The 27,178-nt window shown below is 44.6% G+C and overlaps 1 protein-coding gene and 1 pseudogene across 2 annotated transcripts in view; one reads left to right on the top strand and one right to left on the bottom strand.

Moving 5' to 3' along the window:
* The window catches only part of LOC138569372 (testis-expressed protein 2-like), a 436,050-nt gene that overhangs the window by 99,938 nt on the left and 308,934 nt on the right, over nt 1-27,178 (bottom strand). The gene's annotated exons all lie outside the window — the stretch shown is intronic.
* Nucleotides 7,467-7,932, top strand: LOC138568942 (ubiquitin-conjugating enzyme E2 S pseudogene; annotated as a pseudogene).

Here is a 27,178-nt window from a genome sequence, read left to right as displayed (position 1 = left end):
TATCCCATTGTTTCCGTATAAAGGTTATGTTCTGCGTTGAGATCAGATAAGATTTCCTGTAGTTGACTGATAGCCCCAGACTGAATAGAAACTGCAGTAACTGCTCTATGGCTGCTATTGTCCCCCCACGTGTTTCTGATCTGACAAGACAGTCATCTAAGTAGAGATAAATGTGTTTTCCTTTGTTCTCATATCTGCTGCTATGAGAGCTATCAGTTTTGTAAATACTCTGGGGGCAGCATTGAGTACAAATGGGAGAACCCAATACTTGAAATTCTGTTGTTCAATTGAAAATCTGAGAAATATCTTGTGCGCAGCATAGATTGAACATGCAGATACATGTCCTTTTAATCCACTGCATACAACCAGCCTCTCTAATTTGAGCTGGCGTAAACCACCTTGAACTTTCCTAAGGAAAGGTATAGATTTAGAAATGTCCAATGCTGTCCGGAGGCCCTCCTGGTTTTTCTTGGGAACAATAAATAGACTCTTTCCTGAGGGGGAAACTCCTCTATCACCCTGTTCTCCAAAAGGTTGGCAATATCTTGAAGGAGAGTGGCCAATCCTAGTTGAATTAGAGATGACGCTAAATGGGGCAGTAGGAGATGGGTAACCTGTAACCTCTCATGACTCCTGAAAGGGTCCAGGAATCCTTCGATATGATGTACCAGCTGCAATGAAAATGTGAGATTGTGCCTCCAACTGGGGAGGAGTGAATCCAGACGCACAAATCATTGTTCCCTTGCATCGGCACAAGATGCTAAGGATGCAAATAAGAAACCACTAGTAGAGTTTTTCTGCTGCTTTCTTCTCTGAGAGCTGGGTGACCTATCCGGCGGCCTGCCCTTTCTCTCATTGTACCCATGAAACCCTCAGAAATGTTTACTTTTAATTTCAGAGCAAGGTTGTGTGGTTGCGTGAAAGGGTTTTTGAGGTCTGTAGCTGTGGAAGTTTTCTTCTTGTTCAACTCTTGACCAGATAGATGTAGGGGGAAAGAACTTGTTATCCTCCAAGGGTAAGTCCAGAATTTGCTCTTGAACATACCAATTAAATGATGGCTCTTGCCCAAGCTGAACGTCTTAAATAGAATCCAATAGCTATTGTTCTAGAGGCGTATCAATGTGATGAGCAGCCGACTCTGTAAGGTCCTGAGCCATGTGTTTAGCTTCAGCTAACCCAGACTTAAAATCTGGAATCCTCTCTTGAGTTGAATAATGCTGGAAATCTGCAATTCCGAGCTATAAGTGGTGATTAGCTGCTGAGAACAGTGCGTCAGAATTAGCCTGCCATAGATGTAGAGATGCTTTGGCAGATACTTTCTTGCTGTAGGCCTCTAAAAGTTTAGCCTCCTTTGAAAGAGGGCTGGAACCTTGAGTGGCGAACAAAGTCAAAACTGACTTAGAAAACATTGTCGCTGACGTGACTACTGATGACTGTGGTCGCAGATTCAAGGGTAGGCTCAGTCTGAATAAAATTCCCAGTATTAGGCATGAATCCTCTTACTGGTTGTTGCGACTGAGTGCGGTTTAGGCGGACTTGGCTTCGGCTAGACCATCCCTCTGAAACAGAGTCCCAGAATTGTCCAACTTAGTCAGTGACAGAATGCCCAGAAGGACTTCAGGTATCATGGAATCTGACTTCTCTGGTACAGGAAACCCTAAAAAGTCCTGACCCCCTACCATCCTGTTATGGAATGCATTTGCTGACAACGAGGCTTCCTCCTCACTTTCGTCCTCATCAGTATCACCTATATCTGTGTCTGACCATGTATCCAGGACTTTCTGTGGTTCCTTTAACACTGACACTGAACCATGATACACATCAGGAACAAGTGCAGGCTGTAATGGCTCTGTGGCAGTAACTAGTGTTGTAATGTTTGGCGAAACTGGGGATGCCGAGATCGTGGGCAGTATGGGACCAGCAAGAGCCTGTGATGCTGGTATGATCTGTGTGATAACTTCGTTTATAAGGGTTTGATGTATCCTTTCATCTGTTCAGAGTGTATAATCCTCTCAAATTCTTCTAAGAACCTATCCTCTGAGGACTTTGATGGCGCAACAGCTGTGGGAGTCCAAGATGAGGCAGCTGATGGTGACCAAGATGAGGTTAGTCTTGGATACCACGTCGGTTGTCTGACTAGAGGAGGAGCCCCAAATCTGAGGGACATGGATGGTATGGGGTACATAGTTGGCATTAGTGACAATTCCACCCCTACAAAATCATCTCTGCTAACTGTAGGAGGAAGTGGGATGTGAGAGGGGTTTAAGGAAACCCAAATGACCAGACTCCGGTGAGGAGATTTCTGAAATTTCCTCAGCTGACCGGCAAAGCAGAATAGAGAAATCCTTTTGTCTGGCCTGGTCATTGGAAGCCATTTCAATAGTGAGTTGGTTGCTGGTCCTGTAATGGCATCCCTCCACTTCACAAGTTATAATTATTTAAGAACCTGTTTCTGACGAATGGCTAGAGACGCAGTGAATCTTGCTGAAAGAGGAGCTCTGCTTCTTCTGAGGCCCTAGTGTACCCTTGGGGCATGCATCGTTAAAAGAAGGAAAATCCTCGGATTTTGTTTTCCGGTAAGTCAGTGACTCTCTGGCCGTTTGGGCCCAGTAGATTCTCGATGCTGAGGCGTCATCTCTGGTACCAAACCACGAGAGGTCTTCAATGCATGCACCGGTACGAGCCTGAAAGGCCTCAGTGACCGCGCCGGTCATAGTGCCTAAAGAAACCTCTGTGTTTTTGATACCAGTAGAAACCAACTTGGCTTCGGAGCTGCGGCATGCACCAGTTCCAGGAAAAAGCTAAGTTTATGCTGAAAAACTCAAAAATCTAAGGTGACGATTAAACAAGGTCAAAACCTTGGGGATGATGCGAGAAGCATCCCTGGGATCAAATGCCCAAACCCTCTATGTTAAAAAAACGTGCTCTTACCACCTCCGCTTAATGAAAGCCATAAGACTCTACCTATCTGAAGAAAATAGCGCCACGGTCGCAAGAACTACCATCTTATCGCGCCTAGACTATGGCAACGCCTTAATACTAGGATCTAACAAAAACTGCTACCACAGCTACCAAGTCCTGCAAAACAATGCAGTGAGAATCATTAAGCAAAACACTAGGAATCAGCACATTGGCGAAGCCAGGAAAGAACTTCACTGGCTAAAAATTGAAGAGAGAGTCCAATTTAAGTCCCTCATGCTCACACGTAGATGTATTTTTGGTAAAGCTCCTGCATATCTGAAAACTAAAATCATTCCATACAAGCCCGCCAGAGAGCTAAGATCAGCCGAACAAGGGCTGATTGTGGCAGCTCCTTTCAGACTCAAAAACGGGGCGGGTAAATCCTTCCCTATAACCGTAGCAGGCCTTTGGAACAACCTCCCTGGCCAGATAAGGATGGAAGCCAACTACCAACGCTTGCGTAAACAACTGAAAACCCACATCTTTAGGTAACATACATAACACAACCTGACCAGTCCATGGGTTCATAGTAATTTAATGCAAACAAATGCAGCTCTAATGTCTTGTGCTACGTGTATTTTGTTTGTCATCTGTCTTTAGTGTTCTTTCTCTGCGCCCCGAAGCTCGAGAGCTACCGGCGCAATACAAATGAATTAAATAAATAAATAAATACATTTGAGAGAGGTATCCCATGGAGTCTAAAGGAGGTGCTGCGCAATACAGGACATTTTCACGCAAGCTGTTTCTTACATGATAGCATCCATCAAACGAACTTTGTCATGTGTGTTTTGATGTGGACTACTTATTATTCTGCTGATTCTACTTTTGTTTAATTTCTTTTGTAGTGATATTTTGATAAGAATCCCCTGTTGAAGCATTTGTTTGCATTAAATTACTATGAACCCATGGACTACTTCACTGTTTTTTGATGTATGTCTAAATGAAAAACACTGTCAGCAAATCTGCTTAATTTCTTATTTAAATCTATCAAACTGATGATTTGATGAGTAGCTACATTTTGTTTCCCTAATAGGGACCTTCCTGCTACTTCCTATCTACCACTTGCATTATTTAGGTAAGGATAGTGTGCAGGGAACACAAGTTCCCTCATAGGGGACTTTCTTTCTCTCCACCTTATTATTCTGCCACATTTCGTTAACTTTAAATATTGAGTCAAAAGTTACATAGGAAAACGTTTTCTCATTTAACGTGTTCTTCTCATCTCTAGAAGGAGGCCCCAAGGGTAACCTTATTTGCAGGCCTTCTTCTCATCTCTAGAAGGAGGCCCCATGGGTAACCTTATTTTCAGGCCTTCTTCTCATCTCTAGAAGGAGGCCCCATGGGTAACCTTATTTGCAGGCTTTCTTCTCATCTCTAGAATGAGGCCCTGAGGTTCTTTGCTTTTTTCTGGAGGTGAATCCTCCACTTTTCTTCCAAGCTTGGAATTCGGCAGTGCGGTAAAAAAGAGCAGTAATTACGTTACCACCCAAAAAAGCAGCGGTAACAGAATTATCGCCACTTTTTTTACCACACTGCCAAACTCATAATGAGGCAGTCTGTTCCTCGCTTTGTCTCTCCCTCCCCATCTGCCTCTCCTTATTATCTCTATACTGATGTTGTGTAATTTTCTCTCCCCTCTCGCCTTGTCCTCTGTCTCCTTCTCTCCTTACCCCCTCCCTTCCCCCCTCCCTCCCCCCTCTGCGTCTCTGCCTGCTGTGCATTGCAGATGGCTGGAGCTTTAAGCCCTTTAGATTGGTCGGCTAATCTGCAGATTCACACGGTGAGTTGTGGGTCTGCGCATATGACCAAGAGAGAATAATAAACAGCCGCTTGCTTTTCGGTAAAGATTAAGCGGCCAAACTGGGAATTAAACGTTCATATCATCATCTCTTTTCCAAATGCTGCGTGAGGCATAATCGGACGGGATGAGGGAATGCATTAACCTTCTTAGCAGCTCGAGGTCACTGTACCCTACAGCCCGCAACAGCGAGCCCGTTTACTATATTAGGGTTTTGGGCGTCCCGGCAGGTGCTTCTGGGTGGAGAATTTAGCGTTAATGAAGGAAATCATTGATTTGGCTCTGATACTGTAACGTGACACCCTCCCATGAATAGATCATACCAGTTTAGGCTTGAAACAAAAGTGCCCTCAATGACCTTGCAGAATGGGCAAGTAAGACAGAGGAGGAACCTGGAAAGTGATGGTCACTACTTAAATAATAATACAATGACGATAACATATCAAGCATGCATTGGCAAAGCCAAGAGATTGGGCCTTTGCATAAATATGCGATAGGCTTTTTCCATGGCACTGCCATGATGTTAATTACCTGGAAATAAGATGGCCACGGCTGGTAGATGGGGCAAGCACACAGCAATATTTTGGAAGTGACTGGCACATGCCTATACGGGAGCCAAGACTACTGCTAACAGTTTCTAACAGGAATTATATGCAAGGAAGATATGTCAGAGCGCACATATAGCTTATACATCAAGTGGTTCTAAGTGGTGCTGATTTACAGATGTAATTACGGCATTGCATTTCAATGGACTGATAGAAAAACATCAACAAACTGATGGGAGGAGCCCGATTTCGACAGGAAAGGACAGACCGGGTATCTGAGCAACACTACACTTCACTAGTCCCTCTGGCACTGTTTGGTTTGGGTATGTTTTCGTTTTTATAAACAAACTTAATTTTAGCGGTCATATGTTCTAACATTTTAATTTGTTAGTATATTACTGTTAGACGTTCGTTATCACATAGGACTGCAGCATGACTGAAATGAGCGCCCCTTTTGGTGATATGTATGTTGAGCATAATGTGGTGAGATAGGTAGTTGTTGAAGAGGATTTAAATATTATGGGTGATGAGAATTTTGAGCATATGCAGGTGGAGAGGGATGTGGTTGATGGGAGCGAAGTGGAGAGGGATGTGGTTGATGGAAGCGAAGTGGATGATATGGCTATGTGGATATAGAGGGTCATATGTTCGAGGTGACGTGGACCAGGAGGATTTGTTTGGTTACATTAAAAGGTTTTGGTACTGCACCCATTACCACCATAGTGGTCTCATGGTGCCCCGGCCTCTCTGGATAGCGGAATATTGTGCCACTGCCACGCATGACCGGACCATTGTCTGTAGGGAAAAAAATATGAATACGATAGAAGAAAGGTAAGTAAGATATTCTGAAAGGCAGAGACAAACAAGTGAAAAGGTACAAGGGGGCCAAAGGGCCAAAGGAGAGGTTGATTGTGGAAAAAGGGGTACAACTGTAATTTTTGTCAATCAATCAAACAAAATGCTGATCATGAAAAGTGGGAATGAAACCTGCCGGTGTTACCAACATTTTACGTGAAGGCATGTTTACATTGTTGTGTGGTACTGAAATAGCGCATGGTTGTGTGATGGACCTGAGGTGTGCTCAAGCGTTCTATTCGAGCATGCAGATTTATTCACAAGACAAAGGTATACATGCTCCTCTCCATTACCCAGGGGGTCATTTAGGAGTGCCGAGCTGACCGACAGAAATGCTACAACTGGGAGTTGGCAATGTGCCAATGCAGGAAACACGAAGGTGAAAAAGGGGAGCAGAAGAAGCGAAAAGCAATAGATGCTCGGCCAGTTAGTGAATGAGGCGACTGTATAGTCCCTGTTAGCTTCTAGAGTACAGTGGCATAATGAGCTGCAAGTAGGCTGCCATAACATAGCACTGTGTACCCATGTATATGAGCAAAGTAGACCTCTGGAGTCCCTAATTCTCTATCCTCACGCTGCCTGAGGACCTAACGGACCATAACATGTGATATATATATATATCTATCAGTGACAAATTTAAAGGGAAGTTATGGTTAGGAGTCAGCGATCCCTTGTAGATAGCCAAGAAGCACACAGAGAACCATTTGTTCAACTTGAAGCAGAAACAGCAGCATGTGAGGTTGAAATGACCACGGTGCAACCCAAATAATCGGAAAAAGATGTATCAGGACTTGCATCTCAGTTAAATTACGAACAACTTGGATTGCACCATGACAACAAAACATGCAACCGCATGAGGCACACCTCATGCAATGCAGTACAACGGTAAAAAACACATCATGCACATCAACGCAATGGTGCCCATCGCCTTGCGCATGCAAAACCAACACTGTCCAACACCTTATAAACCTCAACCGAGGGCGGTACGTGGGAAGTGAATAGCCCCAAATAATTGCCACGCTCAAAATCCAGCAAGCTGTCCTTAAATGCCCCACCCCCCACACCAATCTGCCACCGGGGCTATCGGCGCAGGCGTAGGTCGAGAAGGGATTGTTCAAAGACAGAGGGGCAAAGTAGGGAGAAGAGATCACAAGAAATTACAAAACGGCCGTACGCAACAGAGTCCGTCCCCCAGGCATGTCACTTCCCTTTTATTTCAGTTAATAAATAGTAGGCCCTAGTCTCAGAACATTACAAAAAGGGGAAGAACCCTTGCACAGCGTTCTGGAAACATCCCTCTCCCAGAAATGAATTCCAACGTTGAGACTCTGCCTCCACACATAATCTGTTTGGTTTACAAGGAAGTCTCCACTCTGACATCGGACCTGCCAGAGGGCATCAAACTCTTTCCTAATGAGGAGGCTATCACCGATGTGCAGGTCACCATTGAAGGACCAGAAGGCACCCTGTATTCTGGTGGATTGTCCAGAATTAAGCTCATTTCGGGGAAGGATTTTCCTGCTTCACCACCAAAAGACTACTTTCTCACAAAGATATTTCACCCCAATGTTAGATTGAATGGAGAAATCTGTGTCAACGTTGAAGAAAGATTGGAAAGCAGAGTTGGGCATACATGTGCTATTGACCATAAAGTGTTTGTTGATTCACCCAAACCCGGCATCTGCACTGAATGAAGAGGCAGGGCGCCCCCTGCTGGAGAACTATGAAGAGTATGCTAGCTGTGCCCGTCTCTTTACAGAAATACATGCATAAGTCGCTAATCTCCGCTGCAAAGACACTAGTGACCCCTGCTCTATCTAGTAACATGTTCTTTCCAGAAATGACCAGGAGCCACAGGTACAAACGAAATTGCAGGTGAGGTAGGGAACATCCACCGGCATGCCCTCTCTCTCAACCAGCCTCTCTCCAACTGTCAAACTGATAACACTTAGCATTCAGCACTCACACCACTTTCCACTCTATGGAGTCACATGACATCACCATTCATGCATAGAGGACAAGACACGAAAAAAGAACCTTACAATACTACGTATGTAAGAAGAGAACAATTCTCTCTTTTTTATTCCGACACCCTAACAATTCACAAGTCTCAAGGTGTAAACCTGGACTATCCTCTTGTAGATAACAAGGTAAAAAAGTATTTAAAAAAGATATATTTAGCCTCTGTTGTTTTTTTTTCTTCTGACCCGGAAGGATACAGTATTAAAAATACTCTGGGAAAGAATTGGAACACACTGGCCCCACCCTACCATCCCAGACCTGCTGTTCAGGTAAGGCGCTGAGCAATCTGCAAGTAAAATGGTTAGTACTGGAGATGGGCTACACCCTGAGTTCTTAGTTGACTAATGGACACAGACAACAAGAGTGAATTTTTATAAGGATCCCAACGGGTACCCCTCTTTATTAAAACAACCTTGATCTGCAAAAATTTCCCCTAGGATTCCCCTGGCGTGAGCTCAATCTAAGCAGGCACTGGCTATGCTAGCTCACCCTTCCTTGCAGTGGTCTCAGGGACCCTAGGGTGAGCTGGCCGCAACCGAACCCCTTCCTAACTATAGGCACCTCCGACATAGAGTGTGAGGCCAGAGGATGGCCTCCATGGGTGATCCCATCTTGCTAGGCAGCCTCAGGCAGGCCATCAACCTATCCCGCTACCTCACCCCAGAGTATCTCCTGTCTACCCCCTATTCAGAACCATGGCCATCTTCACATCCTACCTAATTTTTACCCTACTTACCCTACCCACTATTACCTCAACTCCCTAACTCCCCCTACTTAACATTTAACCTACTTAGCGATTAATAACTAGACACATAACATACATATACACACACACACACACACACACACACCCTACATAAACACAAAATACTCTATGTCACAATGGGGTGACTGCTGCAGTCATCCACCTCTTCACAGTACCTTGGATTGATCCTGGGGCACTGGCTCTTAGCAGGATGCTGGATGATGGGAGTGTTCAATGCTGGCTGATGACCATGCTTCCTGGGGTCTGGTGTTTGTCCCATCTCCCTTCTTTGTGGATATATAATGGGACCTGGTCCCTTCTTCTCCAGGGGGCCCTGTCCACCACACTCACCGCATAGCCCACACTCCAGAAATTGACCTGGGTGGCCCCCTGCGTGCATGGGGTACTGCCCACTCTCACCGCTGGACCTGTAGTATTCATAATATCCAGAGTGGGCCATGCTGGCTTGGGCCCACCCAACATCACTGCTGTGCCCCACAGTACTTATAATATCTATGGTGGGCCCGTTGGCTGGGGGTCCCACCCGACATCACCATCATGACTCGGGCACCATTTAAAATTCAGGTGGCGTCCCCGTTGCTATGGTGATGCTGCCATGCCCACCGCCACACGCCGTGGCCTCCTCCTGGCCCGCATCCTCTGCAATGCATCATTGAACACAGTGGGCAGGCCGTGTGCTCACCTCATAGGCACAGTGCCATCCTCACCAACAACCTAAAAAACTCCTCACAATGCCTCCTCCTAGGAGATTTCAACCTAGGCTACAAAGACCCCAAAGACCACCAGGCCACCCTCATCAATAACACTTCGTCTGAACTAGGCTTCACACAAAAAGTATCCAGCCCCACCCATAACAAAGGGAGAACCCTTGACTGGGTAGCAGACTACAACTGCGCAGCATTTATCACCAATAACTCTCCTCAATCATGGTCTGACCATCATCACCTCTCCTTCTCCCTCGAAGCTTCGAACCCCATCACCAACATGGCGCTAGCCGCAGCCATCCCCACGAGAAGCAAGAAAAATATTACAGTGGAAAAACGTATCCCTCTTATCCTCCCTACGCTCAACCAACCAACTCCCTGTTTCCAACCCCTACTACCTTGTAGAAGGCTATAACAATACCATGCGCACAGCCTTAGACGCCATTGCACCACTAAAATTAAGAAAATGCAAACTAAAAAAGCACCTCAACCAATGGTTCTCCAGCCACCTTAAAGCGCTTCGATTGGAAAAACGCAAATTGGAACAAGTCTGGAGACAGTCTCCCACAGACCACAAGAAGTTAATACTCAATAAAATAACGGCCAAGTACAAAAAAGAAATCATAGCTGCCAAACAAGAATCCTATAACCAGAGAATTGCACAATCCAACTCCAGTACCAAAGAGTTACCAAACCAATCAACCCCACTAACACCCCCCCGAGCCCTTCACCCACATTCCCTACACCCAACACCACTCGTTTCAGCTTCTCCAAAGTCTGTACTCTCGAAGTGGAAAAAATCATTCTCAGCCTTAAGCCATCCAACTGTAAGGGCGACCTCTGCCCCCCACAAATCATTAAAGATGTGGCAAGAGACCTCTCGCCATTCATCACCAGACTCATCAATGCCTCATTCTCCTCAGGAACAGTCCCCAGTAACCTCAAAGAGTCCTGGGTCCTCCCCCTCCTTAAAAAACCTTCCCTTGGCCCTTCCATTCCGACCAATTACAGACCCATTACCACCGTCCCATTCCTGCTCAAGATACTAGACAAGACAGCATACCAACAAATACAAAAATACCTTGAAATAAACCACCTCCTAGGTATTCGACAATCAGGCTTCAGACCCTATCATGGCACTGAAACAGCCCTCATTGATCTGAAAGCCCAAAATAGACACCCTTAGAGACAATGGGAAAACTGCACTACTACTCTTACTAGACCTCTCCGCAGCGTTTTATCTAGTTGACCACAAAATCCTATGCAATCATTTAGACTCAGCTGCCCACTTCTCCCAAGAAGACATCGGCTGGATCGAGTCATTCCTCAGCAACAGATCCATGCGTGTCTTCTCCACCTCTGCCGCTGCCGACCCCTTTCCCATCACATGCGGAGTCCCACAGGGCTCCTGCGTTTCCCCTACTCTGTACAACGTGTTTACGAAGGCCCTGTTTGATGATCTAGATGGCCTGGGTATCACCTACACCAATTACGCTGATGATACACAGATCCTCATCCCACTGACGGGAGACTACAACCGGCATTTGGCCTTGGTGAACAAGGTGTACCTCATCATTCAGGCATGGATGGCTTCACACAGTCTATGCCTGAATGATGACAAGACAAAACTCATCATCCTTGGTTCCACCTCAAACCTAACCAAACTAGACCACAAGTACACCAACTTCATCATAGACAGGAACCCGATCAAGGTAGCCAAAGAAGTGAAAACTTTAGAAATATACCTCGACTCCTCCCTAACCTTCCACAAACAGGTTAGTTCTATGGCATCCTCCACGGCCTACACATGTAAGCTTATAAGAGCAGCCAAACCCTTCTTATCCACCCAGAGCTGCATTACACTAGCCAGAGCCCTGGTATTATCTAAACTCAACTACTGTAATGCCCTCTACGTAGGAGCCAGCAAGCAAATTACCAACAAAATTCAGACGCTACAAAACAACGCTCTCAGAGCAGCGCTCAGCATTCCCAGGAGAGAACACATTTGCAACATCAGGAAATCCCATAACTGGCTCAACACCTCAGACAAAATCCTGCTTAAAGTAGCATCGCTAACTTACAAATACCTGAACAATGCTGCCCCACGCTACCTGGAAGACAAAATATGCAAATACACCCCCAACAGACCCACCAGAAACTCCAACGCAAACCTGCTCATAGTTCCCAGGTTCAAACGCACCAAAATGGGTGGTAACAGCTTCCAGGTGAAAGCAGCCCAACACTGGAACGCCCTACCACCATCCCTCAGGACACCCCAAACCTAAACACACTTTAGACGCAACTATATCCAGTGGATAAAGAACAAGGATCACTAATACTCCTAACCTCTAACACCACACTGCCGCAATCCTGAAATGTATGTTTATTTGTAAATTTGTAAAATATCTGTATTGTATTATAGCCATCTTGTAAAACTGTACACTTTGTCCTTCATTGTCACACTGTCATACTGTAATTTATAAGCAACCTGTAACCAAGCTTTGAATAACCATGCTGCTCATGCGCCCTCATACCCTCGGGTCTGGTCCGCAATACAAATGAATAAACTAAACTAAACTAAACTAAACCTGGGCTGCTCTGCTGGGCAACCCAGGGTTTCTTCATTGGGGCCACTAAACAGGCCACTAAACGGAGCAGCCCGGGACTTCACTGCTGCATCTTCATCTGAGTTTGGCACTGAGTAAAACGCAGCTGGGGAGGGATTTGATGATAAAGGGTCTGCCTCGCTGGTCACGAGGCAGGCCTTTGGGGGCAAGGCCGAGCAGCCCGGTCTGGGCCGCCCCAGCACACTTTGGTATTTTACTTTGGCTGGTTGATTGTAATGTTTCTCCATATTTTTTGCTGTTTGCGGTTTGTTTTTTTGAGTTCTATCAGCTCTTCAGTGAACCACCTGGCTGCCATCTTTTTTGCTGTGGCTTTGATACATTTTGCTGGTGCTAGTTGGTCTAGTGATCCAGGTGTCTGAGGTCATCCCGTTGAGCTTGGTGGTGTTCGGTTGAGTTGATTCCAGCAGGTCTATTAAGGATTCCAAGTCAAGATTCTTCCAGTTTCTTTTTCTTGTGGCATGTAATATTGTGTTTGCGGGCAGTATTCGGGTTCGAAGTATGACAGAGAATGGTATCAGGTAGTGATCACTCCATACCATTGGTATTGGTGGGGTGGATGCACTTAGTCCTTCTCTGCAAACGATTGCGTCCAAAAAACGCAATCTGGATGCACAGAGTCCTTCTCTGCAGAAGATTGCGTCCAAAAAACACATTTGAAAGGTCTCAAGAGAAAAAGACCTTCACAATGCTGTTTTTACAACGCAAAGAAAATTGGGCTTTGTAAATCACTCTTTTTCTCTTGAGACCTTTAAAATGAGGTCTTTTCAAATAGAACCGTTTCCCCATATATGTGCCTATATATGTCTCTGTGGACATTGAAACAAAACCAATGCTTTCTTTTGTCCCTTTTCTGTAAAGTTTCTGTAATATTCTCAGTACATTGTCTGCAGACGATGGGTGCTGTACGCATATCGAAAATGGCATTGATTTGAAAATATTTTGATGTGCCTTACAGTCTCTGTAAGGCAAAATCAGTTCCCTCCCATGAGGGTCATGAACAGTGCTGGGCCCTCTGACTGGTTGATAGGCATCCATAGAGACCATATCAGGAAGTTAGTCTGCAGACTGGACCGAGATATCACACAATTTGTTTTATCTACTAGTTTAGTTAAAATACACCCATAAACTCATAATGCAAGTTAATAGGGATTTGAAAAAGTTTTGGAAACCCCCTAATAACGTTGCCCCGTCCCCTCCACTCACCCCTCCCTTACGGGACAACACACAATGGTTCAAATGTCTACATATTTTGTAAAAATGTTTTAGCTGCATCAAAAAGTGCTCTTCTTATGGGTTGAGCAACTAAACGATAACTACAGGGTCGCTATTGCCGACTCTGTAATATATTTGTTCTCATGGGCTCAGGTTGCCAAAGAAAACCTGAAGAAAACTACTAAAATGTAATGTTATGTAATGCAATATATTCTGCTATTTTAGATATCTTTTATACTGTGCCAAATCACTGCCGTAATAGCCTCAAAACACCAAAGCGTTTCTGGAAGTTGGCCTATTGTGCCCTTTCCCTGGGTATCCAGATTGCAATCTGTGGAGGAAAGAAAAAAGGAAGCGATAAAGTGGTGGAGAAACAGGGTATATATAATACAATCAAGGGGTTTCAAATGGAAGTTGATCAGGATAAAGGGGTATTAGGTAATAAAATTGTGGCAAAAAAGTCACTGGTAAAAAAAAATGTTTTGCCGTGATTTAAGCCGGTAAAGGTGTACCCTATTATACCATTTAAAGGTAGTGGGGGCTGCGGAGGTGTCCCCTGCTCCTCTTAAATGGTATAATGGGTCTGGGGGTTGCAGGGGTGGCCCCCGCATCCTTTACATGATTGTGGCACAAAATACCACTGCATTTTGCCACAATATTTTGTATTCACTGCCATTTTTGCCGTGATTTTAAGACATGGAACCGATAAAGGGAGAACAATAGTGTGTTTGACAACTTGGCTGCATGTCAATCTAGCCGAAGGAGATCTTAGATCAGGACCGCAGAAATTATGATACACATCGAGGTGATTAAAGAAGAAAGGAGTATTTACTTTTGGCCAGTCCAGAGAGATAAATAGTTAAGTATCAATGGATGCTATGACCAGTGGTTAACCCGACAGCCATCTTTGGTTATAATGGCTAACTCCGACCATTGGCTGAAACATGCTCACTCCACAAAGACAGACAATGTCCCTCCTGCCCAGCATCTGACTCCTAAGTGGCTCACAAAGCCAGAATTACTTTTCTGACGTATAGAAATTGGGCAGTGCACAGAATACATGTTCATAGCCTGCCCCTGGACCTGAAAGCCCAGAACCACCAATTGATCTCTGACATGCCTTTCAAGTTCAAAGTATTACATAAATTGTGACCAAGAGATTTTATATCCACAAAGGATGAAACAGAATGCTTTGCTACTCTTTAACAATGTTGCTTCAGACAGTACTGCAGCATAGACGCAGGCACGCCCCCATTACCCGCACCCCACACACACACTTCTTTCCTTCCTTAGAGATCATTACAAGTTAATTCTCTTACAATAAGTAGGCCACTTTCGTGTTTCAAAGCAGTCCAATTATAACCTGTCATTCTAAAAACTAAAAATGAGATACAAAGAGACTAATTTCACAATATGCAGCTGTACCTATGGATATGTTTATCTTGCACCGCTGTCATCAAACAGCACAAGGCTTACCAATCAGAAAAGGAATAGACACCCCCAGCCACATACCTCGTGGTGTTCCCCATGCTCATCATCTTTCACACTTCCACTTGAAAGGCTCACCTCTAACAAAATAAGATCAATAATTGTATTCGCATTTTAGAAATGGCTTCATGCCTGCTTCTTACTAAATGTAAGTGCTGAAATAATTCATGCTATTGTTTGCCAGTTTAAGGGTACTCACTTCATGGACCTTGGAAGGATGAAGTGCACCTTATCAGGATTCGAACTTGCAAAGTGTTGGCGCGCCCCACGTTAGATGTGTTTACCACTTGAGCTATTCATCCCGAGGGAGATAAAACCTACCTCTGATTCTGTCTTCGTTTTCGAATTGCCTTTCCCTAGTTAGTTGTTCTAAATACATAAGCATTGTATATGAATATTCCACAACTGGATGCGGTACAATGCATCAGAGAAGTTTTGGAATTAAATATGATATACCAACAGATTTAATTGCCAATCTCGTCAAAGTTGCTCTAACAAAAACTACTTTCAATTTAAGCAGCCATTTTACGTGCATCTTAAGGACATGCTACTGGAGCAGTCTTTGCCACAAACCATGCAATTTATTATGCCTTTGAGTGTGAAAAAGACATCTACTATCTCCAACCAATCCCTATATTGGTAATATAAGGATTTGGAAATAATACATTGACGACATTATAATGATCTAAAAATGACATATCAACTCCCTAAACCAATTCCATCACTGTCTCAATGGATGTAACCACAATAATGAATTCACGTTAGCAGCCCGAGCTTAATGAATTATGTTTCTTGACATTGTTATTTATCATCAAAGTGGTAAACGCAAGTGTAGTTTATATCAATAACCAACATACAGAAACCCACTATTACATTATAGGAGCTACCATCCGCGGTCACTGAAGGACAATTTCCTGTATAATCAATATTTGCATAGTATATGAAATTGCTCTACCATAAAGTATTATGAAAAACATGCAGTTTACTTGGATAAACGTTTGGCATCCAGAGGGTACCCTAGGAAGCTTAGAGGCTATCCCAAAAACGGGCAAAATATACAATACATGAAACCACTAATGTGGCAATATACTTATTATTTTTTTTTTTTAGTTGGTTCGGTCTCGACCAAAGTCGAGCCCTTTCAACTTTTATGAAAATTAAAATTCATTTACACAGATTTACACAATTTACACAATTTAGGATAGATACAACCATGTCAATAAAATGAAAAGTAATTAGATCTTTACATGTAGACAGATTAACACATTAGTCATTGTGGAGTTTCAGCAGTAGATCTTACATAGTATATCTTGCTAAACAAACAAAAAAAAAACATTTTGATAGTGCATACATCGGTATTTTGAGATGATGTAAATAATTAGCATACCTTACAGCTTTTCTATTAGTATGAAATAATAAGACCCATAGGCTTTCCGGGGTTAGGATCTCTTGGAACAATGATAAGGGTTTGAAGTGAGCATAGCGTATTGACGATAGTTTATCACATTCTGTACATAGATGGTGTAGAGTCTCTGGATGTTGCTTACAGAATCGACAGGGTAATTGGATAACGACATTAACCCGTCGATTGATCACATCATTGGTCGACCACAGGTTTAGCCTAAATCTCATAAATCCATTCCGGTGGCTTGAGTTGGGAGATCACCATGTAATCAGCCACAGAATTATAGCATTTGAGTTCGAAGGGAAAGGCTTCAAAATGTTTATAGTTTACACAGGCAAGGCGTGTACGAATCCAGTCAACTTGCAAGATTTATGATTTAGCTTTATCTGGGTTCTCTACTAATAAAGTTAGATCTATTTGAGCTTTTTCTAGAATTGACTGGATTTTTTGTCGCCATGCTTCCGGGAAGGTGTCCCTAGAATTTAGTAAGTATGTGGATATGATTTTGGAGATTCCTGTTGTGGCTTGATTTAGGAGGCATTTGCGGTATAAGGCACATAAGTTCCATTTATAGATTGCGTATAGGGAGATTAACCCCAACTCATGTTTTACAGGTGGTAAGGGCTGCGAGGTTGGTAGCTGTAGGATTTACCTCCAAAATCGACCTTCTCCGACGGCCCAATAGGAGTATGACATAATGTGTCGGGTCTCAGCACCATATAAGATGACGGGTACCAATTCTTGCTTGTAATATGTAAGAATCAGTAGGAGAGAAAATTTGCAATATCTCGCCTTAATGATTTTAGCTTGTGAGATGCATATTTGGACTTTATGGAGCCCTTGTTTGTTATACTGGTCAAAGGCACATACGTTAGAGATGACGATGCCTAGATATACATAGACATTAGTAACCATAATCTTACTATTTTGAAGAGGCCAATGATACTGAGCTAGACTTTGTTTCTTGGTGCCAAATTGGATGACATTTGTCTTGGCAATGTTGATTGTTATAGCATTTGCTTTTGTATAGACATCGAGGGCACCCAATAATTGGCGTAAGCCTTTAGGAGTGTGCGACATCAAGACCATGTCATCAGCATATAATAGCCATTGAATCTGAACTCCCATTAACCTCGGAGAGTCAGATATCAGTTTGCTGAAATTATGCTGGATGTCAGAGACAAAGAAATTAAACAGGGCTGAAGCTAGTAAACAGCCTTGCTTCAGGCCTCCAGCTGTTGGAATAGGAGGGGTTAATAAGCCACCGTTAGTGAGTCGTACTTGGATGGTGGTATTGGTGTATAGTTGGATTATCCATTTTAAGATGTGCCACGGACAATCAGCATCAACCAGTTTTTTGTACAAAAGTTCTCTAGGCACCGCATCAAACGCCATCTGAAAATCGATGAAGGCGAGATATAGGGGCTGTTTCCTTTGATAGACTCGCTGTATGAGGCTTGATAGGGTGATGATATTTATACCAGTGCCTGTCCCTCGTAAGAAACCCGTTTGATATGGATCTCGCAATTTACTACTCTCTAGCCATGCGTTAAATTCTTTCAGGAGAAGTCTGGCGAATAATTTGCCAGGGCAGTCCAGTAATGGTATAGGCCTATATGTTCTGGGATTCTCATGATTGCCTTTTTTAAAAATCGGGAGAATAATGGATTTTTTCCAGGTTTCGGGAATAACACCAGATATCAGTACTTGATTGAAAATACGGTTGAGAATACCTGCCCATTCATCAATATGCATTTTTAACATGGCATTGTGCAGCCCATCCGGGCCTACCGCCCAGGACGAGCTCAGTTTCAATATGCACTGTTTAAGATCATCAATATCAAACATGAGTACCTTTGGAGCTGTGGGCAGATTGAGATCTAATTGCATGTCGGTGAAGGGAGAGCGATATAGTTTCTGAAAATACAACTGGCATGTCTCAGATGAGATCGAGTTAATTTGGGCTACATATTGAGCGATATCGGCTGTACGGTTAAGCAGGGCCCAGATGCCAGCTGTGGATTTTAAAACTAATTGTTTTAGCATAGTTATTCCCTCTACTTCATACAACTTGGCTCTTCTTATTCGGAGCCATTTCTTGTAATTTCGCTTAGCTGATCTGATTTTTTTAGCTATATCAAAACTCTGCGATGTCCGTATACATCAAATTTCTTGTCTCAGCTCAGATTTTCGATGTTTTATTTCTAAATCATAGGTATGAGTATGCCGCTGTTTAATCAGCCCATCACTAGTGGTAACTCGAGTAAACATCTTTATGGCAGTTGCATAATCTTTAACCACCTGATTACTTTGATACATGGTCTCTAGGTTATGATCTAGAGTTCTCAATTTCTCTTTGTTCCAGGACACTCTATTTCTCCCGTTGTTTAGAACAGCACCCGTTACATTCATATTAAACCAATACATCGTTTGAGTATCATTAATCTGCAATGACAATTTGAGTTTGTGATGATCACTTAGATCAGTATTGATCACTTGGAACTTTTGTATTAAGTTAAACATTCTGACATTAATGTAGATGTAATCAATTATAGCATGCTGTGCGCCTCTCTGCCAGGTGGGCTGGGCAGGGCAATCCCCCGTCACATTGCCATTTACCATCATGAAGTTACGCTCGGTCATAATTGAGCACCATTTTATTTCATCTTCTGGTAATGGAACAGTCCCCTCTGAAATAAGATGTAGATTAAGGTCAACCAATATCAGAATGTATGTCAAGGTGGAGTCAGTGGCCAGTGCATCCAATATTTCCACCAGTTGTTTAAAGAACTCTTCTGAGGCTAATGTGTTACTACACCAGTAGATGTTGACAATGGCTATTCTTTGATGAATACTGGATAGCTTTGCCACCTGAAATGATTCAGAGGGAACCTTGCATTCGGTTGCCTCTAGACCACAGGTCTTTTTTACTGCTACTATAAGTCCTCATTTGGGTCTGCCCTGAACACCTTTATTTGCAGGAGTAAAAAGTATGGTATGTGAGTCCCAAACCGGTGGTAAGACAAGCCACGTTTCTTGGAGGGCCACAATATCACCGTCAATTAGATCCCCATTTCTTACAGCATTAAGATGGCTGTGACCCAGTGTATTCCAAGAAATCAAAGTCAAAACCTTAGTATCATGGCATAGTTATGCGTGTCTGGTCTGATCCATTAAATCTTGATGAGAGGAGCTATTGGAGGCTGCTGTGAATATGCGTGACATATGACCCTGTAATGTTGAAGGACCAGGCATTGTTTCTTGTGATAGAGTGAACTGTAAGTCAAAAAGTGCCATTCTAGCCTGCCACAGGGTCTCAGCTACCAATGAGGATCGAATATATAAGCGGACGACCGACAGGTCAGTATGGTTCGTGAATTCAATCTGCTCAATATCCAATGATGAGATGGCTGACAGAACAGGGATTTCTGCACAGATGTTAAGAATGCTAGACCGATTCAGATCATAAGACTTGAATGGTGCTTCTCGGCATTTAATTACAAAGCGATGGTGAGATGAGTCTTGCTTAGCTTTGGTTTGTGCTAGACGATCTCTCAACAACATTGGTAGCCTTCCCGGGGAACGGGCCCTTCCTTCTTGGTGACTGGCAATAATTGCCTGGGGCCCATGTATTAGGGGCTTGAGCACGGGAAACCCTTTTTCTGTCGGTTTAGATAAATTAATCTCATTTGACTGTTGGATAAAGGCTTCAATAGAGGCCTTGATCTCCTCGCGTAGCTCCTGTCGGGAAACTGAGGTCTGATTAGGGACAGGGGCAGGAGGGAGCACAGAAATCTGGGGCAGATGTAAAGACTTCAACTGTAGATTGGAACTGGTATTGCGCGTCAAATATGCCTCCACTGAGGTTCTAATCTGTTCCTCCACATTTTTCGCATAACAGTCATCTTTTGGCGGAGCTAACTGTGCCACTGAGCTCTGGATTGACTGGCCATCAGACTGCGGAACTTGTCTGCTATCAGGTTGTGAAAAATAATCCTTGACCTGGTCGCCCATGATTATTGGATGCGTGGTATCGGAGTGTTCTTGCCTTGCTATCTGAGGTGATTTCGTTGGCAAACACTTCAGATATGATTCAATGGATTTCTGTACCTGCGTCTGAATCACCATCAATATGGGGGCATTCTGGCCTCCAGCTGGGAAATTGAGATACTCCGCTAATGCTAGTCCAGCAGCAATTCAGGAGACCAGGGAAGTTGCTTCAGAGCTTTTTAACCCGGAATCTCGTTGTGCGTTATTGCTTTCAACCATCTGCACTAAATCATCCAATGGTTTATGCAGGACCACCGGTACAATCATTGGAGTCGCCTCAGGATTATGGATGTCAAGATCAGATATGGATGTATTCATCTGTTCGATTAATGAGTCCCCCAGATTTTTCTGTTTTTTCCCCGCTATTGATTTTGTTGCAGGAGTTTTAGGTTTGACGGCATGGAGTTTTCTTCTTTTAGTGGCCCGTAGTGTAGTAGGTTTAGCAGTTGCCGTGTTAAAGACCTCAAATACATTTTTTTTTACGTTAGGGTACAAGAAGATTGGCTTGTTTTGAGGCTAACAACAGGTACTGGAACAGCTGCATGACCATTTGACATTGTTACGCCGACCAACTCGGACGTAGGGGCCTCTTTAGGACTAGTTGATGATACCATGATAGAGCCTTCAGATGTCTTGGTAGTACTATCAAGGGTGCTAGTGTCTCGAATTGTAATGATAGGTTGGTCTGACACCGGTGCCATAGGCAGGTTGGGGTGAATTGATTCTATTCCTATATGTGAGATAAAGTTACTATCTATTGTTTGTGTACAAGCCGCCTGAGTGATTTTTGATCTCGATGGTTCTTGGATCTGATCAGACGACTTGGGTCGTGTTATGATTTTTGAGTATATGGACAGCAGATGCTCCAGACAGATAGTCTGTTTTGAGACTTTAGCATCTAGCCCTTTGTATAGTTTTGCCACAGCTAACAAGGCTGTGTTCATTTCTGCCAAAGTATTGTTCAAAGCAGGGGCCTCTGGAAATGAGTATCTGTCTCTGTGATTGGGGTTAAGAAAGAAATCGGATACTCTAGAGCCTTGGTCAAAACGTGGTGGTCTCGGAGTGGGGGCTATGAAAGAATCTACTTCTTCAGTTAATTCGGGGAGGGGCGCCGGGTGTGTTACAGTAGATACCATTGATTTTGGTGGAACTGTATTGTCATGAGGCAGCACAGGTGATAGTATTCCGTCAGTTGTGCCAAAGTGGCTACTGAAACCTTGCTCTGACTGAATTAAATCACCAGTGTTTGAACATACATATAGAACTTCTTCTGAACGCTCCTCAGTTCGATTTGAGAGGTTCATAAATTCTAGAGCCTCCTCCTCTATTTATCCAATCATAGTTAAATGAGTATAAGCCTGTCTCAGTTTATGTTGGGCCAGAACTGAACACTGAACAGGTTGTGGCATGTTGTCTCCAAGGAGAAGGGCTGTGACAGGTCATAAGTCACCTGTAGCGCATTCTGCTATTAGCGTATTGTCGGTGGGAGCACCATACGAGCTGGTTTCTCGAGTTGACATATCAGAGATTGTTGCGGGCATGAAACCAAGAATTAGAGGATCAGACCGCTGGTCTGCACCATCGGCCCTCATGGACACTGTTTGTGTTGCTGAGAGTGGGTGGTCAGAGTAACTCTTATCCTCCGACCTAATCCCTCCAGTTGGGTACAGTTGAATGCCATCAGAAACTGATTGTGAGCGCTGAGTTGTAGTCCGCCCTACACATGGTAATAAACTTGTTAGTAGAGGTTGGAGTAAGACTTTTCTCATGGCGTTTTCGTGCCCAGCCTCCACTAATTTCGTTCAAATCTCTAGGATGGGTGGCATGCTGGTAGTCAAGGTGTAAGGAATCATACACTAAATACAAAACACAAAATGGAAAGGTAAACTAAATACAAGGGAATGGAGGTTGAATGTAACTAATACCTGAGACCGGGACCACGCGGCCCGCGAACAGCAAACAGTACTTATATTACTTGCCGAGTGCGCGCGCGGGTGCGCTATGACGTGGGCTAATATAGGCACAATCCAGGCGGGCTTGTGGGGAGGCGTGGCCAAGGTATGTAGAAGCCCTTTGTCTATTTCTTTTAGTCCAGGCAGTTCGAGTGCTACAGCTAAGGACGTCCTCCCGGTGAAAATGCGAGGCTGCTTGCACTGCAATTGTCCACAAAAAGGTCCAGGAAAGAGACAGAAAACGCTCCGGCTCCATGTCCTGAAATGCGCAGAAGGTCGGCACAGCAAACAGTACTTATAGTACTTGCCGAGTGCGCAAGATCCGTGTCTATACTTATACATTACGGAGGCCCACTCTCTCCCCCCAGTGTAAACTATGCACACTACCCCAGAACAGCCGGTCTGATTCATAGTGTCACAAAAACACACGTCATGACCATCTGCACTTCTTTTTGGATCCTTTGCAATGCCATTTATGGGAAAGGACATTTGCTAACTTGTATATGTCAAACATATGCTAACAATGTAACTGCCTGACTTCTTGATGTCTTGAGTTCATTAAGGAAAAGGGTTTGTTCATCTTACACAAAATGTGACTTGGGCTCATGCCAATATATGCCTATAAAAGAGATATCTTCGCCACAACATCAGAGCTCCTAATTGCAATCTATGTGCGTGTCATTATGCACTTTCCAAGCCTCAGCTGACTCTTGTCTATTCTGTATTATTCTGACTCTAATAATCCCATGTGTCCATCAGTTTGGTGTCTGTGTGGCGTATTCCTGTCTGGTCTCCTGTATGGGTCTCTGGCACCTTTTGTGACACCAGTGACTTTTCCAGGCCACAACACCACGTTAGTCACAAAAACACATACAGATACTGAGAGACTAGTATTGACCTCTCTTGTTTTTTTATTCCTTGCATAGAAGTTGCTATATTAACGTTTAAGAGAGGAAAACATTTACGAGACTGTTTGACACACTCACAAATGAAAGAAACCTGTCGCCTGCAAACTTTGCGTAATCACAGCACAGTTACTGGACATTTTCCATGTAGTTCATGCTGCGCATGCAAATTCACCCCAAAAAATATGGAGCTTTAATATAGGTGATTGACTTTGGACCTTAAGAACTATGTCAAATTACAATGATATGATATGGCATTTATAATGCGCCCGTACACAAGTGTTTCTAGGTGCCAGAAGACAAGGCAGGGAAAACATAGGGAGGACAAGACACACGATTCCACTAGGCCTTGTGTCATTTCGGATTGTGCAAGTGCGACAATAGAAGTGCAAGGGGAAGGAGAGGGGGAAGTGCAAGGGAGAGGAAAGTGGGAAGTGCGAACAGGGCAGCATTGCTCTGAGTACGTGCAGCCAGGGCAGTGCGGCTCTAGGTAAGTGCAGGAGACATGGGGTCTGTAGCGGTTACAGTTACAGCCCTTAAGCGCACGTAGGCCAGGAAGCAGTGCAAGGAAGACTGCTCGTGGAGGAGCCTGGGACTCTGAGGGAACCAAGCAACCAGTCAGCGCGTAAGACAGGTAGGTTAGCAAGGGAGCGAGTGAGAGAAGGCAGAGGAGAAAAGGAGGGTCTTGAGCTGCTTTCTGGTGGTCCAGCTCAAGTCCAGGGGGAGGCACCTGCAGAAAAGAGACATATAACCCCCTCTCTTTGCCTGGAGAAGCGTCTGACCCTCAGAGAGTTTGAGGTAGCTGAGTGAAGGGCTCTAGAAGGAAGGTATTTCGGAAGAGAGAGTTGGATTTAGTTCAGTCCCCGGCCCCAGAAAGTTGTGAGGACGATGCAGAGGGTCTTGAACTTGCAGCCACTGAAAGCCAGTGGAGAGATTTCAGGGCTGGAGGCCAAGGATAAGTCTGTATATAAGTAGAGATATACAGATTGAGAAAGATGTTGTTGCAGTAGTCCAGCCTGGAGAGAACCAGTGCTCTGGAGACAGTGAGCTTCTGGGGGAAAATGAGGAAAGGCAGAATACCTCTGAGGAGGTGCAGCTCGAAGTGGGCCTTTCTGGCAAGATCCGTGATGCGAGGAGAAAAGGAGAGGGTGGAGTCGAAGCTGACGCCAAGGTTTTTTGCCTCACAGGAAGGTGAGGGTAGAGGGCCCAAAGAGGGCATCCTCGTCCAGAGTGAAAGGGAAAGTGGGAGCAGGGGTCCCAATGAGAAGGATCTCTGTCTTACTGGCATTAAAGCAAAGATCGTTGGAGGCGCACCAATCCTGAATCGCGACTAGACATTCAGAAATGAGTGAGGGAGGAGAGAAGGCCGAGAGAAGCCTGAAAGAGAGCTGAGTGTCATCCGCATAACACTCAACGGTCCCAACTTGGACTTGGGATGGACGGTCCAGGATGAAGGAGGTCAGCCGCACCAGGGCCTGACTGTGATGCCCTGGTTCACATGGAGTCTGTTGATCAGGGTGGCATGATTGACCGGGTCGAAAGCAGAGAAAACGTCAAGGAGGATGAGGACAGAGGGAGAGCAGGAGTCGAGGTTAGAGAGCAGATCTTCACGGGTGTTCAGGAGAGCAGTTTCTGTGACTCTGGTTGCTCTGAAGCCAGACTGATGGCCATGGAGGCAGTCAACAGATTCAGTGTGGAGGGTAAGCCAGGAGAATACCAGCTTTTCAGGAGTTTTCCCAGAAAAGGAGTGATAGAAATCAGGTGATAGTTTGCCAGACACGTAGGATCGACAGAAGGCTTTTTAGGAGGGTGTGCACAAGGGTGTGCTTGAGGGGAGAGGGGAAGGATCCAGTGGCGAAAGAGTGATCGCAGAAATTGGCCAAGGCTGCAGCAAGGGTGGTAATGTGGTCCTTGATGGTTCTGGAGGAGTAGGGGAGCACCTGTTTGGATGACAATTTCGAAGATCAGACTTGTCTAGAGACATTTTCAGGTGTTGTCAGATTAAAGGAGGAAAAAGGAAGAGGAGATAGGATGGCGGCCAAAGTTGGCCTGAGAGAGATTGAGGGAGAGGAATAGGAAAGCGAGGACAGGATGTCCTGAGTTTTAGTGCTGAATGAGAGGCCAGAGCTGTACAGAGGGCCTGGGAGGGAACATGAGAGGTGGAGACTGCAGTAGGAAAAGAAGGGAATAAGATGTTTGAGGATCTGCTGATTTGTGGTTTTCTTAAGGGGAAAGGCCTTTGAATACCAGGTTGCGAAGACAAGAATGACTAGTATGTATTTCTATGTATGACTATATATATTCCCTACACCCCTCCTTTGATGCTGCTCTCCTCTCAGCAAAGCAATCTTATTACTCTGACCTTCTCACGTCCTATTCCTCTCATCTCCTGCTGCCTTTTTCAAACTCGAACTCACCTCCTCTTTCCTACTTCTCCTGAAACTGCCCTCACTTCTCCACTTTCGGATCTTGCTTCAACTTCACCTGTAAGACCTCTTTCTTGCTCTCTGCCATTACTTCTTCTTGCTCCTGAGGAGGGAGACCCAAATGTGGCCCTCATTCCACCAATCCCATCTCAGCTCGACAACAGAGAAAGAAGAGCTGTACATCACGTCTAGGCCCTTCCTCACCATCGCTGATGAATCACAGGTGTGTAAAGCGCTACTCTCTCAGACAACCTTTCAGACCATATCCAGATGACAGTATTGAGGAGCTACAGCTGCCATCATTCGAACAAGCCGACTGACTGCAACCTCGAAGAACGCTGATGACGTCATGACTAACATCATGACATAGATAAGTTAGACATGAAGCGCATAGGCATCCCTGCATGAAGCTCCGCAAACACCTTAGTTTATTGCTGATAGACACGAAGCAAATTCTTATGACTCACATAGAGGACTGACACGCGTACACCTTTTGCTATGCGGAAGCAGCAAGACACCTAAGAATACATATGAATGGCTTGCCAACGCTTAATTGCACCTAACATGGATGGCCATGTGAATAAAGATGGAAGTTATAGGTACATTGGAGTGAATGGGAAACGCAAGACGAACTTCAGAATACAGGGAAAGGCTGACAGACTGATCCTGCTGAAGAATGATGACAAAACTTCCAGCACAGACAACGTGTACAGCCTCGCCATGGACAAGTAGAGAAGGAGCATTTCCAGTTAACAGAGCGGATAGGGCATCTGTGAGGACAAAGTCAAAAATCCTCTGAATTGAAAGCAAGAGAGCTCCATTTCATGGTTCCTACCCACAATACCTGAATCTATGAGGCATGTGGGCATTCCAGAGCCCCTTATGGGGCACAACATGGAGCCAGGCGGGTTTTGTCCTGGCGCCTCTGGGGTGCCAGGCTCATGAAGAAGACCAGATCATTGGGAACATATCAGGCCCACTTCGCATGTGCATCTAGTATTAGGTGTGGCAGGGTGTGCCCAGCCAGGCTGCTCGAGGGCATGGCTAAACAGCCCAGGGCTGTATAAACCCTGCCCTCAAACTGATCCATGCTTCGCGTTACTTTGCATCTTCATGCAACGTGACGCTCACCGCTGCTTGGACCAGTTTACTTTCCTTCTGGAAGCCAGTGTTCATCATCTCACCGCATCTGCATACTCACCTTCTGGAAACCAGCGATCACCATCTCATGGCATCTGCATACTCACCTTCTGGAAGCCAGCAATCACCATCTCATCGCATCTGCATACTCATCTCCTGAAAGCCAGCGTTCATCATCGCATCGCATCGCATTAACATACTCACATTCAGGAAACCAGCGACCCTGATTACAGCCCCGCGCTCATCATCCAACGCTGCGCCCATGGTCCACGGAGTCGGGCCCTGTGAAGAAGCAGAAAGACAAGGTTAGACAATTGAAACT

The sequence above is a fragment of the Ambystoma mexicanum genome, chromosome 2q (genome assembly GCF_040938575.1).
Source record: "Ambystoma mexicanum isolate Mex_15411 chromosome 2q, UKY_AmexF1_1, whole genome shotgun sequence".
Classification (NCBI taxonomy): Eukaryota; Metazoa; Chordata; class Amphibia; order Caudata; family Ambystomatidae; genus Ambystoma; species Ambystoma mexicanum.
The sequence above is the reverse complement of the archived record's forward strand: the minus strand, read 5'-3'. Positions and strand labels throughout refer to the sequence as shown.